Genomic DNA, 16,659 nt, shown 5'->3' with positions numbered 1-16,659 from the left:
GTGATGGTTGCACAACATGACGAACACAAATAATGTCACTGAATTGTACGTTTGAAGAACATTGAAATGGAAAATGTTGTGTTTTATATACATATACATATACCCATTGCCATCAAGCTGATTCTGATTCATAGTGACCCTATAGGACAGACCAGAACTGTCCCACAGGGTTTCCAAAGAGCAGCTGGTAGATTCGACCTGCCAACCTTTTGGTTAGCAGCTGTAGCACACCATAGCTCTTAACCACTGCATCGCCAGGGCTCCATATATATATATTATATATATATACATATATATATAATATATATAAGGGGTAGGGATATATACATACACACACACACACATATGTATTTGTTGTTGCTACTGTTTTTTTTTTTACTGTTAGGTGCCAACAAGTCGATTCCGACTCATAGTGACCCTATGAACAACAGAACGAAACACTGCCCAGTCCTGCACTATCTTCACAATCGTTGTTATGCTTAAGCACATTGTTTCAGCCACTGTGTCAATCCATCTCGTTGAGGGTCTTCCTTTTTTTCGCTGAGCCTCTTCTTTACCAAGGATGATGTCCTTCTCCAGGGACTGATGCCTCCTGACAACATGTCCAAAGTATATGTGAGATGTAGTCTCACCACCCTTGCTTCCAAGGAGCATTCTGGTCGCACTTCTTCCAAGACAGATTTGTTTGTTCTTTTGGCAGTCCATGGTATATTCAATATTCTTTTCCAGCACCACAATTCAAAGGCATCAATTCTCCTTTGGTCTTCCTTATGCATCATGCAGCTTTCACATGCATATGAGACAACTGAAAACACCATGGTTTGTTTTTTTGGGTCAGGCACACCTTAGTCTTCAATGTGATATCTTTACGTTTCAACACTTTAAAGAGGTCTTTTGCATCAGGCTTGCCCAGTGCAATGATCCTTTTGATCTCCCGACTGCTGCTTTCATGAGTGTTGATTGTGGATCCAAGTAAAATGAAATCCTTGACAACTTCAGTCTTTTCTCCATTTGTTATGATGTTGCTTATTGGTCTAGTTGTAAGGATTTGTGTTTTCTTTATGGTAGGGTGTAATCCATACTGAGGGCTGTGGTCTTTGATCTGCATCAGTAAGTGCTTCAAGTCCTCTTCTTTTCAGCAAGCAATGTTGTGTCATGTATATTTACCACAATAAAAAAGTTATTTGATTCATTAAGTTTTGTGAATTTGGAAAGAGACTGAAAATTTGTATTTTTAACACATGACAAAATTTTATTTAGTGATGCTACAAATTTCATTCTTCTGTGCCACTATAGTCTCTAATTTTCCAATCTGTTTTTCTTCAGGGTTAATGGAATACTATCACTGAATCTTTTTCACTGTAGTGAAATAAATATCACAAAACGTTTGCCATTTCAGTCTTTAGTGTACATACAGTTCAGTGACATTAATTACATTCACCATGCTGTGCAACCGTCACCAGTATCCATTTCCAAACATCTTTTATCACTCCAAACAGAAACCCCTTAAACGAGAGCTCCCCATCCCGCCTCCTTCAATCTCCTGGTAACCACTGATAAACTTTTGTTTCTGTGTATTTCCTGTTCTAGATATTTCACATGTTGTAGGGAAAAAAACATCACAACGTTTAGTAAAGCAAAAAGGAAGTTTTGTTCAGCATATATTCAAAAAGGCAAAAGTGGGAAGTAGACAAGCATGTTGCTAGAGCCTGTCTGCCCAGAGTCTAAGGAAACTACAGAAGAGACAAAAGCGGGAAAACAGACAAGCACACTGCCAAGTAATGTGTACTCGAACTCAAAGAATGTTCCTGAGAGATCAGTATGTATTAAAATTACAAAATGGGCAAAACCATCAAAAGCTTCATCTTTTCACCGATTGGCTAGAAACTGTGATCCTACATTTTGAATTGTCTTTCTTAACAATCATTGGTACAGGTTTCAGTAATGACAGTCAAGAGGTTCTCCACTGGTCCAATGAATTTTCAATTCATTAAATACTAACAGAAAAAAAAAAAGAGTGGAAAGTCTTTTGTGTTCTATTTCATTGGCTTATGTGAAAGGTTGCCTAAAAGATATTTTCTAAGATTATCCTAGCTATTGTCTTTATACCTCAGGGCCCAGTTGATGTGTCCTTGTGAGCCCAACTACAGCTGGGTCACCTTCTCTATGCTCAAAGAGAGGGAATAATGACTCCAATATTATTTTCTAAGTCACTCGTACGTGGAATCATATAGTACTTGTCATTTTAATCTGACTTGTTTCACTCAGCATAATGTTTTCAAGGTTCATCCATATCGTAGCATGTATCAGAGCTTCATTTGTCTTTATGGCCGAGTAGGATTCCATTGTATGATGCACCACATTTTGTTCATCCATTCTCTATTGATGGACGTTTGCGTTGTTTCCACTTTTTGGCTATTGTACATAAACTGCATTCTTTAACAGAACAAAGTAGTCCAGAAGCACTGTAACAGCTGGAACGCATCAGTATCCATTGTTGTTTACTTTTTGTTAGAAATTGAGATTAAGGGTGGCAAAGTAATTGCCTACATAAAGCTGAGGCTCTGTTCCTTTGCAGACCTCAGAAGTGCAAATTTGACAGCTTTGCAGGACAAGTTGATAAACTTAGACTCTTCTAGTGAGTTGGAGGCTCTTTGTATTTTTGACGATGAAAGTGAGGTCTACATGTGATCAAATTTAATCTCTGAAAAAGTGAATGAAATACCAGAGTAAATTTAATTATCTCCCTTTTCTTGAGTGATGGGAGTAGACAGTGACAGGTACCAGGGACTGCTGCATGAGCAATTTATTTAGCTTTTTCATGACCTTCTATGGAGCCCTGCCCTCTGTAGTCAGTCAAGAATACTATAAAAAATAAGCAGTTTCTCTCCTAAAAATGGAGGAACAGAATAGAATGAAGACTGAAGACCTTAAAAAATTAGTGAAAAGTACAAGAAAAAATAAGTCAATGAGTGGCTAAGTAGATGTTCTTAGAGACAATTTTAGTGAGGGTTGAGAATTTAATTATAATTGTAAGCAAAAGCCTGACATACATGTTCATTAACAGGATTCAATTTAAGAAAGCTGTTTTCTGAGCTGTGTACGCATCGGTAGCCTATTCCTTTGAAAGAACCTGGTTGTACAGTGTGGAGAAGGAGGGAACACTGAAGTAAGATAAAGCTGAGTTTTTTACTGTCCTTAATTATGTACCCTTCAAGTCTATACCCAAATTACTGTATATTTATGCAAATAACACGTCCCTTCTACTTTGTTTCCCAACTACTCCCTTCCCCCATGTTGCTGTTGGGAGCGGTTGGCAAACAAACATAGAAGGCATGTGTTATTTATGTAAAAATACAGTACTTGACCAAAAATAGAAAAAAAAAAATTATGTTAAGGTGACTGTGTTAACATGGCTCTTTCTTCTTCTGTATTTAAAGTATTACTTTTTGCTTTTTGATAATAGTGGGACATTTGGGGTGCCTTCTACTTCATTTCTAGTTTCTGCAGACTGAGATTGTGTGTTAACATGAACAAAATTTGGCTATAACACAATGCTGATACCATTTTAAAGGCATTTCTATCTATAGACAATTGGATGTAAATTAATTTTACTAGTGTACTTCTTTCTATTCTCTATAATTGTAATTAATTTTTTTTATGATGGTGCAAAATCAGCTTTGGGAAAACCAAAGTTTAACTGTGGGTAACTCAAAACATTGCAGTTAAAATGAATGATTTTCGCCGTACAACAAAATCTCATTGTAATGAATTTGAATTGCTATGACGTATCTAAATCTCATTAAAATGGGAATTTACTGTTACTGTGCATTGACAGACTATTTGATCATTTAAATAAATACTAAGCATGTTGTTCACATTGTTATCAACACAGCATTCCCCTTTTTCCCTGTCTTTACTCTTTCTTCATGCATTAGCTTGACAATAATTTATGGTGTGATGCAGGACAATTTATCCTATCTAGGCCTAGGCCTCCTGGTTGGTAAAATGTGGGAATTAAGTCAGGTAAGTCGGGATCAACTTGACAGCACTGGGTGTTGGGTTTTATGTCCCTTTAGCTCTACATGAAAAGCCTAGTCTTCAGGAAGCTCGAATCACTGGTCTCTGCTCAATTGTCACCTGCATATTCTACCCCATGTTGTTTAAATGTACGTGTGGTACACGCTGTCTCTCTGAGCAGATTACAGTCCCTAAAGGGCTTGTTGACAGATATGGGATAAGTGATTTGTTATTGGCAGTAGGTCAAGATTTTAAGTTTTTCATAATTCTCTTTTTAAATAATGTACTGTGTGCACAGTACCTGACACAGTGAAATTTTGTTGTGAACGAAGTTCTTGCTTACTGCAGTTATTTTTCTTTGAAGAGGAAGAAAGCTAAATAAAACGCCATAGAGAAAACTAGATGATGCTTCCACGACCAGATTACAGTTACTTTCCTGGTTAGCAAAAAAAGTTTTTAATCGTGTACATCTTAAGTCAGAATAATATTGTAGGGCAGGTGTGCATGATGGGGGGAGGTGTTCACTTGCTTTCCTCCTTAGCACATACTTCAGGGCAGTCATTTTTCAACCATGATAACAAGATGAACAACACAGAAGTATCTTACACACTGCCTTGTTTATTGTATTAGTTAGGATACAGGTTAGGTTTCTGTTAAAAAAAAGAAGAAAGAGAGACAGACATCAATATACAGCACCTTTTTTTTTTTTTTTTTTAACACTGGGCTTCTGTTAAGGGTGATGGAAAAATTTGGAAACAGATAATGGTGGTGGCTGAACAACATGATAAACATAATTACTGTCACTGAATTGTACATGTGAAGAATGTTGAAATGGCAAATGTTCTGTTACATATACATTTATCATACACACACAAAATACAGTGCCTTAATTAAGATAGAAGTTTATACCTCTTATGTAAAAGTCTAGGTAGGTACTTGAAGGCTCATAAGGTGGGTTGGCAATGTCAGGAATCCAGTCTTTTACCCTGTTTTCTGACATCTTTAATATGTGACAACTTCCATCCCATAGTCCAAGATGCTGCTCAGCTACCTCTATAACATTAATGTTTCAGTGAGTTGGGAGAAGGAGAAGGAGAAGGGGAGGGCACACTCCTTCCCTTTAAGGGCATGACTTGCAAGTTGCACTTCAGATCCTATCTCATTGGACAGAACCCAGTCACATACCATACATGGTTGGAAGAGCAACTGGGAAATTAGATTTTAGCTGAGAGCAGACATGTGCCCCACTAAAACTTCTATTATTTTAGAAGGGGATAGCATATATTAGAGGGATAAATAGTAGTCACTGTCATAATAAGTAATCAATACAGTAAGCTCTGGGTTTACCTCTTTCCCTTTCAAAAACATTATTTAAAAACCATTTTTGCTGTGCGTATTCTCAACAACAAAATAAATTAAAAAAAAAAAAAAGAACTTTGCACATAGAAAACTATAAGCCCAGGTTGTATCACTAGTGAATTCGTCCAGACATTTAAGGAAGAATATTTCTTACACAAAGTTTTCCAGAAAATATTTCCCAATTTGTTTTGTGAGGCCAGTATAACCTTGACTTTAAGAAGGGAAAGTTACAAATAAATCTCTTTCAGGAGCAGAGATTAAAAAAAGAAAAACTGTATTAAAAATAATAATAATAATAATAAGGTATTATGTCCAAGTTGAGTTTATTCCTAAAACACAGGACTGGGTTATCATTAGGAAAATCCATCGCTATAATCCCTACATTAAAGGAGCCCTTGTTGCAAACCCATTGAACAGTTCTGCAGGAGAAAGACCTGGTGATCTGCTTCCATAAAAATTACAGCCAAGAGGAAGGAGCCAATATGGCACTATACACCAAAGCCCCATGCTGTTCCTCCACAGCAAAGACGTGAAAACTAACTAAAACAGAGACAGACATTAACCCTGGAAACCTAAGTGTCAAATGAAGAGACAAAGAACTCAGCCAAGCACTGCATGGAATAAGAAACTGACAGAGAACTGAGAAATACCAGAGGAGGTCCCCTATCAGCTAACGCTGTGTGGATTCACCATCTTGGACTCCTGTTGGAGATTGGCGGACAGGGACAGGAGCTTCACGAAGCTCCCAGCAGGAGACAGAGCACCCAGTAACCAGCAATATATGCTTTCCCACCCCTTACTCTTCTCCCCACCCCCACCCCGGCCTCCATCTACAGAAATGAAGTTTTATTTTTATAACTCAGGCAAAAAAAACAATTAAAAATGAAATTTTAAAAATGATACCATTCTGGGTTAAATAAAAAAGATCAAAAATACCTAGGAATAAATCTAAAGAAAGAAGTCTAAGATTACTACACAGAAAATATAAAACTTTATCAAGAAAAATTAAAGATCAGCTAAGTAAATGGAGAGTCCCTCGTGGTGCAAATGGTTAACATGTTCGGCTGCTACTGAGAGGCTGGAAGTTTGAGTCCACTCAGAGGTGCCTTCAAAGAAAGGCCTGATCTACTGAAAACTCAGCCACTGAAAACCTTATGGAGAATAGTTTACACTGACACACACAGGGTCACCGTGAGTCAGAATTTATTCTATGGTAACTTGTCTCCCATCCGAGGTGGAATCTAACTCCTGTCCTCTTGAATATGAGCTGGCTTTAGTGACTTGCTTCTAACAAATATGTCAGAAGTAACACCATGACTTCCAAGACCAAGTCCTAAAATGTAATATAGCTTCTGCTGAGGTCTCTCTGACACTTGCCTTTGGAACCCTAGCTGCTATATAAGAAGTCTGGCTGCCCTGAAGCCACCATGCTGGAGAGACCACATAGACACAGAAAGAGAGATACCCAAGGATCCCCAACTATTTCAGCCCCCAGTTTGAATATACCGTGGACTGCCAGAAGAACGAACAAATCTGTCTTGGAAGAAATACAGCCAGAATGCTCCTTAGAAGCAAAGAAGGGAAGATTTCACCTCACATATTTTTGTCCCTGGAGAAGGACATCATGCTTGGTAAAGTAGATGGTCAGTGAAGAAGAGGAAGACCCTCAATGAGATGAATTGACACAGTGGCTGCAATAATAGGCTTAAGCATAACAACAGTTGTGAGGACTGGGCAGTGTTTCATTCTGTTGTACACAGGGTTGCTATGAGTCAGAATCAACTCAATGGCACCTAACAACAACAACAATGACAGTTGTTTGAGTCATTCCAGTCCAGGTGCCAGATATGAGTAGAGAACTCCAGGCCCAGCCACCATCTGACTACAACTGCAAGAGAAATCCTGAATAAGAACTCTGTACCTGAGCCCAGTCAATCTTGAGAACTGTGAAAGTTAGTACTGTTTGTAATTAGTGTTGTTAGGTGCCTTCTAGTCAGTTCCGACTCATAGCAACCCTATGCACAACAGAATGAAACACTGCCCTGTCCTGCGCCACCCTTACAATCGTTGTTATGCTTGAGCTTATTGTTGCAGCCACTGTGTCAATCTACCTCATTGAGGGTCTTCCTCTTTTCCACTGACCCTGTACTTTGCCAAGCATGATGTCCTTCTCCAGGGACTGATCCCTCCTGACAACATGTCCAAAGTATGTAAGACAGAGTCTCACCATCCTTGCTTCTAAGGAGCATTCTGGTTGTACTTCTTCCAAGACAGATTTGTTCATTTTTTTGGCAGTCCATGGTATATTCAATATTCTTCACCAACACCACAATTCAAAGGTGTCAATTCTTCTTCCATCTTCCTTATTCATTGTTTATCTTTCACATGCATATGATGCAATTGAAAATACCACGGCTTGGGTCAGGTGCACCTTAGTCTTCAGGGTGACATCTTTGCTCTTCAACACTTTAAAGAGGTCTTTTGCAGCAGATTTACCCAATGCAATGCATCGTTTGATTTGACTGCTGCTTCCATGGCTGTTGATTGTGGATCCAAGTAGAACAAAATCCTTGACAACTTCAATCTTTTTTCCATTTATCATGATGTTACTTATCGGTCCAGTTGTGAGAATTTTTGTTTTCTCTATGTTGAGGTGCAATCCATACTGAAGGCTGTGGTCTCTGATCTTCATTAGTAAGTAAGTGCTTCAAGTCCTCTTCACTTTCAGTAAGCAAGGTTGTGTCATCTGCATAATGCAGGTTGTTAATGAATTGTTAACAAATTATGGATAACATTGTGAAGAATGGGATTTTCAGAACACTTAATTGTGCTCATGAGGAACCCGTACATAGATCAAGAGGCAGTCGTTCCAACAGAACAAGGGGATGCTGATTGGTTTAAAGTCAGGAAAGGTGTGCATCAGGGTTGTATCCTTTCACTCTACCTGTTTAATCTGTATGCTGAGCAAATAATCCGAGAAGCTGGGCTATATGAAGAAGAACAAGGCATCAGGATTGGAGGAAGACTCATTAACAACCTGCGTTATGCAGATGATACAGCCTTTCTTGCTGAAAGTGAAGAGGACTTGAAGTACTTATTTGTAATTAGCATATATTGTTTTACATCATTAAATCTGAGGTGGCAGAAATAGATGATTGGAACAGAAGAGGAGGAGAAAAAGAGGGAGGAAAAGGAGAGCACGGGAAAGAAAGGGAACAAAAAGTACATTTTCGATAAAAATTAAAATGTCTCACACTTCCAGATTTCAAAACATACTACAAATCTACAGTAATTAAAACAGACTGGTACTGGTATAATAATAGACATATAGACCAACGGAATAGAACTGAAAGTCCAGAAATAAATTCATACATCTAAGGTCAACTGATTTTTGACCAGGGTGCTAAATCCGTTCAATGGGGAAGGAAGAGTCTTTTCAATAAATGGTTCTGGGAAAACTAGATTTTCACATGCAGAAAAATGAATCAGGATCCATGCTTCACACCATATACAAAAATCAATTCAAAATGGATCAAGGACCTAAATGTGAAAACTAAAACCATAAAACTCTTAGAAGAAAATGTAGGGACAAGGCTATGGGTCCTAGTGTTTAGCAATAGATTATCAGGTATGATAACAAAAACCTGAGCAGCAAAAGTCCAAATAGATGGGACCTCATAAAAATTAAATACTTATGTTCCTCAAAGGACTTTATCAACAAAGTGAAAAGACAACCTACAGAGTGGGAGCAATTTTTTCGGAACTATATATCATATAAGCACCTAATATCTAAAATATATATAAAACTTCTACAACTTAACAACAAAAACACCAACAACTGAATCAAAAAATGGGCAAAGGACTTGGACAGTTAACCAAAAAGTATATTCAAATGGTCAACAAGCACATGAAAAGATGTTCAACATCATTAGCCATTACCCAAAAAACCCATTGCCATCAAGTCAATTTCGATTCATAATGACCCTTGACAGAATACAACTGTCTTATAGGGTTTCCAAGGCTGAAATCTTTACGTAAGCAGACTGCCACATCTTTGTCTTGCAGACAGGCTGATGGGTTTGAACCACTGAGCCTTTGATTAGCAGTCAAGCACTTAAACACTGTGCTACCAGGGCTCTTTCATCAGCCATCACCCATTAAAACCAAACCCACTGCCCTCGAATCAATTCTGACTCATAGTGACTCCATAGGGTTTCCAAGGCTATACATCTCTACAGGAGCAGACTGCCACATCTTTCTCCCGCGGACCCCCTGGTAGTTTTGTACCACTGACCTTCCCGTTAGCAGTCCATTGCTTTAACCACTGTACCACCAAGGTGATGCAAATAAACAATAATGAGGTATCACATCACTACCATTAGAAAGGCGATGATTAAAAACCAAAAAACAACAAATGTCGATGAGGTCGTGGAGAAACTGAAAACCTCATCCATTGCTGGTGGGAATGTAAAATGCTACAGCCACTGTGGAAAACAGTTTGGTTTATATACACATAAGTGAAGGCATGAATGCAAACAGAAACCTGTACACCAACGTTCATTGCAGCACTTTTTACAATAGCCAAAAGGTGGAACAGAAATATTGATCAACAGATGGAGGGATAAGTAAAATCTGGTTGTCATGGACTGAATTATGTTCCCCAAAAATGTGTGTATCAGTTTGGCTGGGCCATGATTCCCAGTATTTTGTGTGGTTGTCCTCTATTTTGTGATGTAATTTTATATTAAAGAGGATTAGGGTGGGATTGTAACACCCTTACTAAGGTCACATCCCTGATCCAATGTAAAGGGAGTTTCCCTGGGGTGTGGCCTACCCCACCTTTTATCTTACAAGAAATAAAGGAAAGGGAAGCAAGCAGAGAGTTGGGGATCTGACACCACCAAGAAAGAAGCATGGGGAGCAGAGTGCATCCTTTAGACAGGAGGTTCCTTCACAGAGAAGCTTCTAGCCCAGGGAAAGATTGATGAGAAAGACCTTCCTCCAGAGCTGACAGAGAGAGAATGCATTTCCCTGGAGCTGATGCCCTGAATTTGGACTTCTAGTATACTAGACTGTGAGAAAATAAATTTCTCTTTGTTAAAGCCATCCACTTATGTATTCCTGTTATAGCAGCAGTAGATGACTAAGAGAGTGGAATATACATACAATGGAATATTACTCAGCCGTAAAAAGAAATGAAGTTTGGATCCATGCCACAACAAGGATGAACATTGAAAGCATATGCTGAACAAAAGAAGTCAGTTGCAAAAGGACAAATACTATATGATCTCAGTTATATGGAAGAGCAAATATGTAGAGACCAAAGATTATTAATGGTTACCAGGCGTGGGAGGTAGAGAGGAGAAGGAGTGTTCGCTTGGTGGCACTGAGCTTATGTTAATGGTGGGGAAATGTTGGATGAGGATATTGATGTTGGTAGCAAAACATGAAAAATGTAATCAATGTCATTGAGTTGTAAATGTGGAAGTTGAGTGGGCAGATGTTTTGTTGTGTAGGTTTTCATCCCATTGAAATACAGGAGAAAAAAATTGAAAATCTGTAGGGTAATGCTATTCAATTATATGGATCCCCTCCTAGTGGAGTCATCTTTGCTCTTCCCTGAAGCATGCTGGGGATGAATTCTGGATGGATTTGGGCTAAGGTACAAGGCCAGGAGTGACATGACTGGGCTGGTGCCCAAGGCCAAGGAACGCCTTAATAACAAGAAGGAAAACATCTGTGTCTGGATGTGAAGTCCCTGGGAATGCTGGCTGTCCAAGGACTTGGAAGAAACCGATGAGCCTTGGTCCCAGCTGGAATGGTATATAAGCTTGTGTTCCCTGCTAGGTGGTTGCGGAGCCCTACATGGGTCCAGGCGCTGCCCTGGGCCATGGTCCTGTAAGTAAGCTTCCCGAATAAACCATATGTCATGATTGCTGGTTCCAGAGTCTTTCTTGCATCTCTCAGAGATGTGGCCGACCTTGAGTTCAGATGCCGCTGAATTGTTACACGACAATTGGCAACCCAGCCAGGAGACTGAGAAAACCTTCGTGGGCACTGGCCATATGGTGGGGAGAGAGACCTTGATGGGAGGAATCCTGGGATGGTCTATATCCTCCATGTCAGCAAGGGCGGGGAGGGGGTGCATCGGATGGCCCCTGTCCTCCACAGGGGCCGGGTTTGCTGCTATCTTGGATAGCTGGAGCCCACTGCATGAGTACGGGACCGCCCCCCAAACACCTAAGGGCATTTAAGATATGCTGTGTCAGCTGGAGACCCCAAAGTGAAAGCCAGATTGCTATGCTGCCGTGGCTAGTTTGGGGTGGCTCCTACTGGCAGCATTGAGAGGGGCGTCTGATGTGCAGCTAGCCGCTAGGGTCCTAACTAGGCAGCTAAAAGCAGAGCTGCAACTGGATGATTTGTGTGCAGCATATTCCTCCTCCACTGAAATATTAGTGTCCCGTTTGCGGGAGCAAGAGGCGTCTGTGGGGGAAATCCCAGGATGGCCAGTGACCTGGGATGTATGGTTTTCTGGCCCATATGCTCTTCTCTGGGGGAAATCTCAGGTTGGCTATCAAAGCCTGGCTGGCTCAGTCCGTAGAGGATGATGGGACTGGAGCTAGTTGCAGGTGGGATAAACAGGTCCCTGGCACGGAGAACAGCCTGTAACACTCAATGCAAAGCAAGAGTTAAAACAGCAGGAAAAAAAGGAGTAAAAAGCCCTTCAAGATAGCTTGTGTTGAGCGACCTTGAAGAGACCTCAGAATTCTCTGGTATCTGCCCCTGCCAAGATAACCGAGCAGCAACATAGCCGCAGCTACAATGGTAAGGGAAAAACCAAAAGAGGGAGGCCCCCACTCCAGGTTACCAGGCCACTGGGCTGGACTCACGCTTGCACTTGGTATGGTGGGGGCGTGGCTCCACAAATGAGTGAGGGCTCCGCCAACTTTTCCCAGATCTTCTTTCAGAAATAATTAAGACTGAAGATTAAGCCTAATTTCTCTGTCACCAGCAAAGAACAAAGGCCTTGTGTTACAATTAAAATTCAATGAGGTAAACTTTCGGGTCTGAAGTCACTATCATTGAGACACTTGCCCAAGTCTGACTATAGATAAGTCCCTTTGGGGCCCCTACAAATCCTTATTGTATGTACTGATGATGTTGATGTATTAATACACACCTTTATATATTTTGCCTCCAAGCCCTGATACGAATTGCTACGGTTAGGGCCACTTTTAGAGAAGCACGCAGAAACTGTGACGTAGGGTATAGCTAATAGCCTGGCCATTCAATCTGGCCACTGGCAACCCTCGGACTGACATTTAAAACAAGCCCCTATGGAAATGAGACATCTGGACACAAAAAAAAAAAGCAGACAAACAAAAACAAAATCAGTTCTGCTCCTGCTAAGCTTTTGTCACTTGTGTAGATAGTCATCAGAACAGCCTCTATGCTGAGAGGAGAAAACAACCAACAAACAGATCGGTCTTCCAGCTGACTGCAGAGGCTAAAACATTGTCCGCTCCAGAACAAAGAAATGTGCAATCAACCATCTCCTAGATTTAAGAGAAGACAGTCCATGGAGATTCACACACCATCCTAGGCTGGGCCTACACACATGGACTGCCACTATCATCAGAAAATGCTGGTCAGCACAAGAAAGCTGACCCGCCTACGAGACCCTGGCCAAGGCTAAAACCTGTGCAGGGACAGATTCCCGAGCCAACAGGTCAGGGCGTTCTTGACAGATAAATCATATCGGGGCCTTTTATCCTATACAGAGGCTTCCACTAGACCCTAAATAGGCTCTTCACATTCTTTATCACCCCAAGCCACAGGGGCAAATGAGCACTTCAATGGACAGGTTTAAATGGCTGATGGGAGGGGACAAGACAACCCCAGCCTGGACCATGCATCTCAGACAAGCACTCTGGGCTCTCAAGACAACAGTTCCCTACAAGGGCATTCCTTATTTGTGCTGTATGTTTGATTAAACTGTCTATTCTATAAAATGTGTTTCTTTAATATACAATTGCTCCTAACAAAAGATCTGGGTTCCACAAAGACACTGACCAGAGCCATAGAGAGGAGGCCAAGCCCAGGGCTCCAAGCTGAGCGGTAAGAGCCTCCCTCGCCTAGGGGTGTGGCCAAGGTGCCCTGCAGTTGCAGGAAGCCTTCTGCCAGGGTGATGGGGGACCAGAAGCCACACATTTAAATGATCATACACTAGGCCCCCACTAACAAGCAATATGTTTTGGGCAGTGGAGCAAAATGCACCCTGATTTACGGTAACCCGAATAGGTTTAAGAGGCCACTAACAATTATTGATGGACACATGGGTGGGACCGTCAGGGTGCTGCCAAATCAAACTAGTGTTACAGATTGGAAGGCCACCCCGAAGGCCTACCAAGTATACATAGCCCTAATACCAGACTACGTTCTGGACATAAATGTCCTGTAAGGACTAGAGCTGCAGACCTCCGCAGACAAGTTCCACCTGTGAGTGAGAGCCGTAAAAACTGCAATATGAGGTAATGCTAAATGGTCCCGTGTGCGGTTACCCTCTCCAGCTTGGGTTGTGGCCCTTAAAAAAATACCGCCTCCCTGGCAGGCACCAAGAAATCACTAAGACCATACATGAACTACATCAAGTGGGGATTCTGAGACCAGCCAAGAGCCCCTTCAATAGTCCTGTCTGACCAGTGTACAAGCCAGACGGCTCCTAGAGAATGACAGTGGACTACCGGCAATTGAGTAAGGTGACTCCCCCCCTTGTTTACAGCTGTACCCAACATCGCACAGATGATGGGACAAATAGAAGAGACATTGGGCACTTAGCACTTTGTGCTCGACTTAGCTAACACTTTCTTTAACATCCCTCTACACCCATACAGCCAAGACCAGTTTGCCTTCAGCTGAGAAGTGAGACAGTGGACTTTCACCATGCTTCCACAAGTGTACCTGCATAGCCCTACCATATGCCATGGCATGGTTGCCCCTGACCTGAATTTGTAGACTCCCCGTGTTCCACTATATTCATAATGTCATGCTGACCTCTGATTCGTTTGCTTCTTTGCAGACTGCAGCTGGTGAGGTAGTCACACATCTCCAGTCGTGGGGATAGATAGTGAACGAGGGAAAACCACAGGGGCTTAAGTTGTCAGTCAAATATTTGGGTGTTATCTGGTCGGGTAGGATGCAAGTGACACCTAAAGCGATGATAGATAAGATCCAAGCCTACCCATGCTCAAAAGCTGTGAAACAGCTACAGGCATTTGTTGGGTTCCTGGGGTACTGGCGCTCCTTCACACCCCATGTAGCTCAAACCCTACGGCCCCTATATAGCTTAGTGAAAAAAAGAGGTGAGACTAGAGAGAGTTCTAGAAAGTGAGGGTGTGAAAAGAAGAGAGAGCCCATAAGAGAGACAGAGACATAGTGCTACTGGGATTTTAGTCCCAGTTGTGGAGAAGAGCAAAAGAGAGGTACAGCATGTTGCAGAAAAGTCATGCACAGTGTATAATGCCCTACTATAAGTGGAAACAAGTCTTTATAAAGGGCCAAGCTCCCCTTTGCTGGGAGTGTCCAAATGAGACTAATACCTCTCACCCCTTCGGGGTGATGGGTTAGATCTCCCAAAAACAGTGTGCTAGAACCCTGCTAGTTGTTGCCAAGAGTTGGTTAGAGAAACAAAAACAAAGCTATGGACAGGGCCGTACTCTTTGCCCAAGGGGTGGCTTTAAATATGCGGCTCACATGGGTGGCCATACCTGCCCTATGACTGGGTGGGGCACTGCACCTGGGGGTGGTGATCTTACATAGCTGCTAACATTTACATTGCCCTCCCCAGTGTTCTCAACAATTGGCAAACTGTAACAGCCTGACACAGATACCAACACACATCATGGTGGTTTTACCCCTTGGCCCTTTTTTCACCTCAGGCTGCCACTGTAGATGTAGAGTGACAGGTAGTGGCACTAGCCAGACACACCACGGCTACCCCTAACGACACCAGGTGGGTTATCACCCTTCTGAACGGACAGACTCAAAAAATACAAAAGGTCGTACTTCAAAATAAGATGGCCTTTGATATCCTGACTGCTGCCCAGGTGATGCCTGTGCCATGGTAAAAACTAAATGTTGCAAAAATATCCCTGATGCCTCTAAAAATATGTCTTTGACTCTACAGGACTTATAGCAACACATCACTGCCATCAAACATGATGCTACTGACCCCATCTTCAGCTGGCTACAATCCCTCCTGTCTGCCTGGCGGACAGGCTTCTGAGTGTTATTGGGACTCTTATTACTATGTCTTTTCCTGTGTTGCAGGTTATACTGAGTATGTGGTCTACTTTTACAATGCTCTTCTGCATACCAAGTCTGAGGGCTGTCGCTGAAGAGGGGACAGTAAGATTGTAAAGACATTAAGAGGGTATATAGGGTGGGAGTGTAGGGTAATGTTATTCAGCTATACGCATCCCCTCCTAATGGAGTCATCTTTGCTCTTCCCCGAAGCATGCTGGGAATGAATTTGGGATGGAGCTGGGCTAAGGTACAAGGCCAGGAGTGGCATGACTAGGCTGGTGGCCAAGGCCAAGGAACGCCTTAACAAGAAGGAAAACATCTGTGTCTGGACATGAAGTCCCTGGGAACGCTGGCTATCCAAGGATGTGGGAGAAAAAGGTAAGCCTTGGTCCCAGCTGGAATTGCGTATAAGCTTGTGTTCCCTGCTAGGTGGTTGCAGAGCACTACATGGGTCCAGCCACTGCCCTGGGCCATGGTCCTGTAAGCTTCCCGAATAAATCATATGTCATGATTGCTGGTTCCAGAGCCTTTCTTCGGTCTCAGAGATGTGGCCGACCTTGAGTTCAGGTGCCTCTGGGTTGTTACCCAACAAAATCAATTAAAAAAAACTACAAATGACAATGTGATTAAAACATTTAAGACGAATAACATATATGCTAATGAACTGTATGGTAACAGAGCTTTCTTTCATTTGGAGTAGGAAGGTCAATTTCTCTTGAGGTTGATAAATAAGGGTGACCAATCCATGCTTCTCTCTCCTCAATATTTTTCCTTTACAGGAAAATGACAGATAAAGATTCCAATCCAAACTGTATATTGTGAGATAAACATTATAAAAACCATGTCTCTTGCAACATGTTAAATCCCTTCAGAATGGTTTGGGTATTTTATCTTAAGGATCTTGTTTAAATTAAGACACTTAATGTTGTGATACAAAACCCAACTTAAAGGGGCTCAAACAGAACAATTTATTGG

This window comes from Elephas maximus, chromosome 3 (assembly GCF_024166365.1).
Source record: "Elephas maximus indicus isolate mEleMax1 chromosome 3, mEleMax1 primary haplotype, whole genome shotgun sequence".
Lineage (NCBI taxonomy): Eukaryota > Metazoa > Chordata > Mammalia > Proboscidea > Elephantidae > Elephas > Elephas maximus.
The sequence above is the reverse complement of the archived record's forward strand: the minus strand, read 5'-3'. Positions refer to the sequence as shown.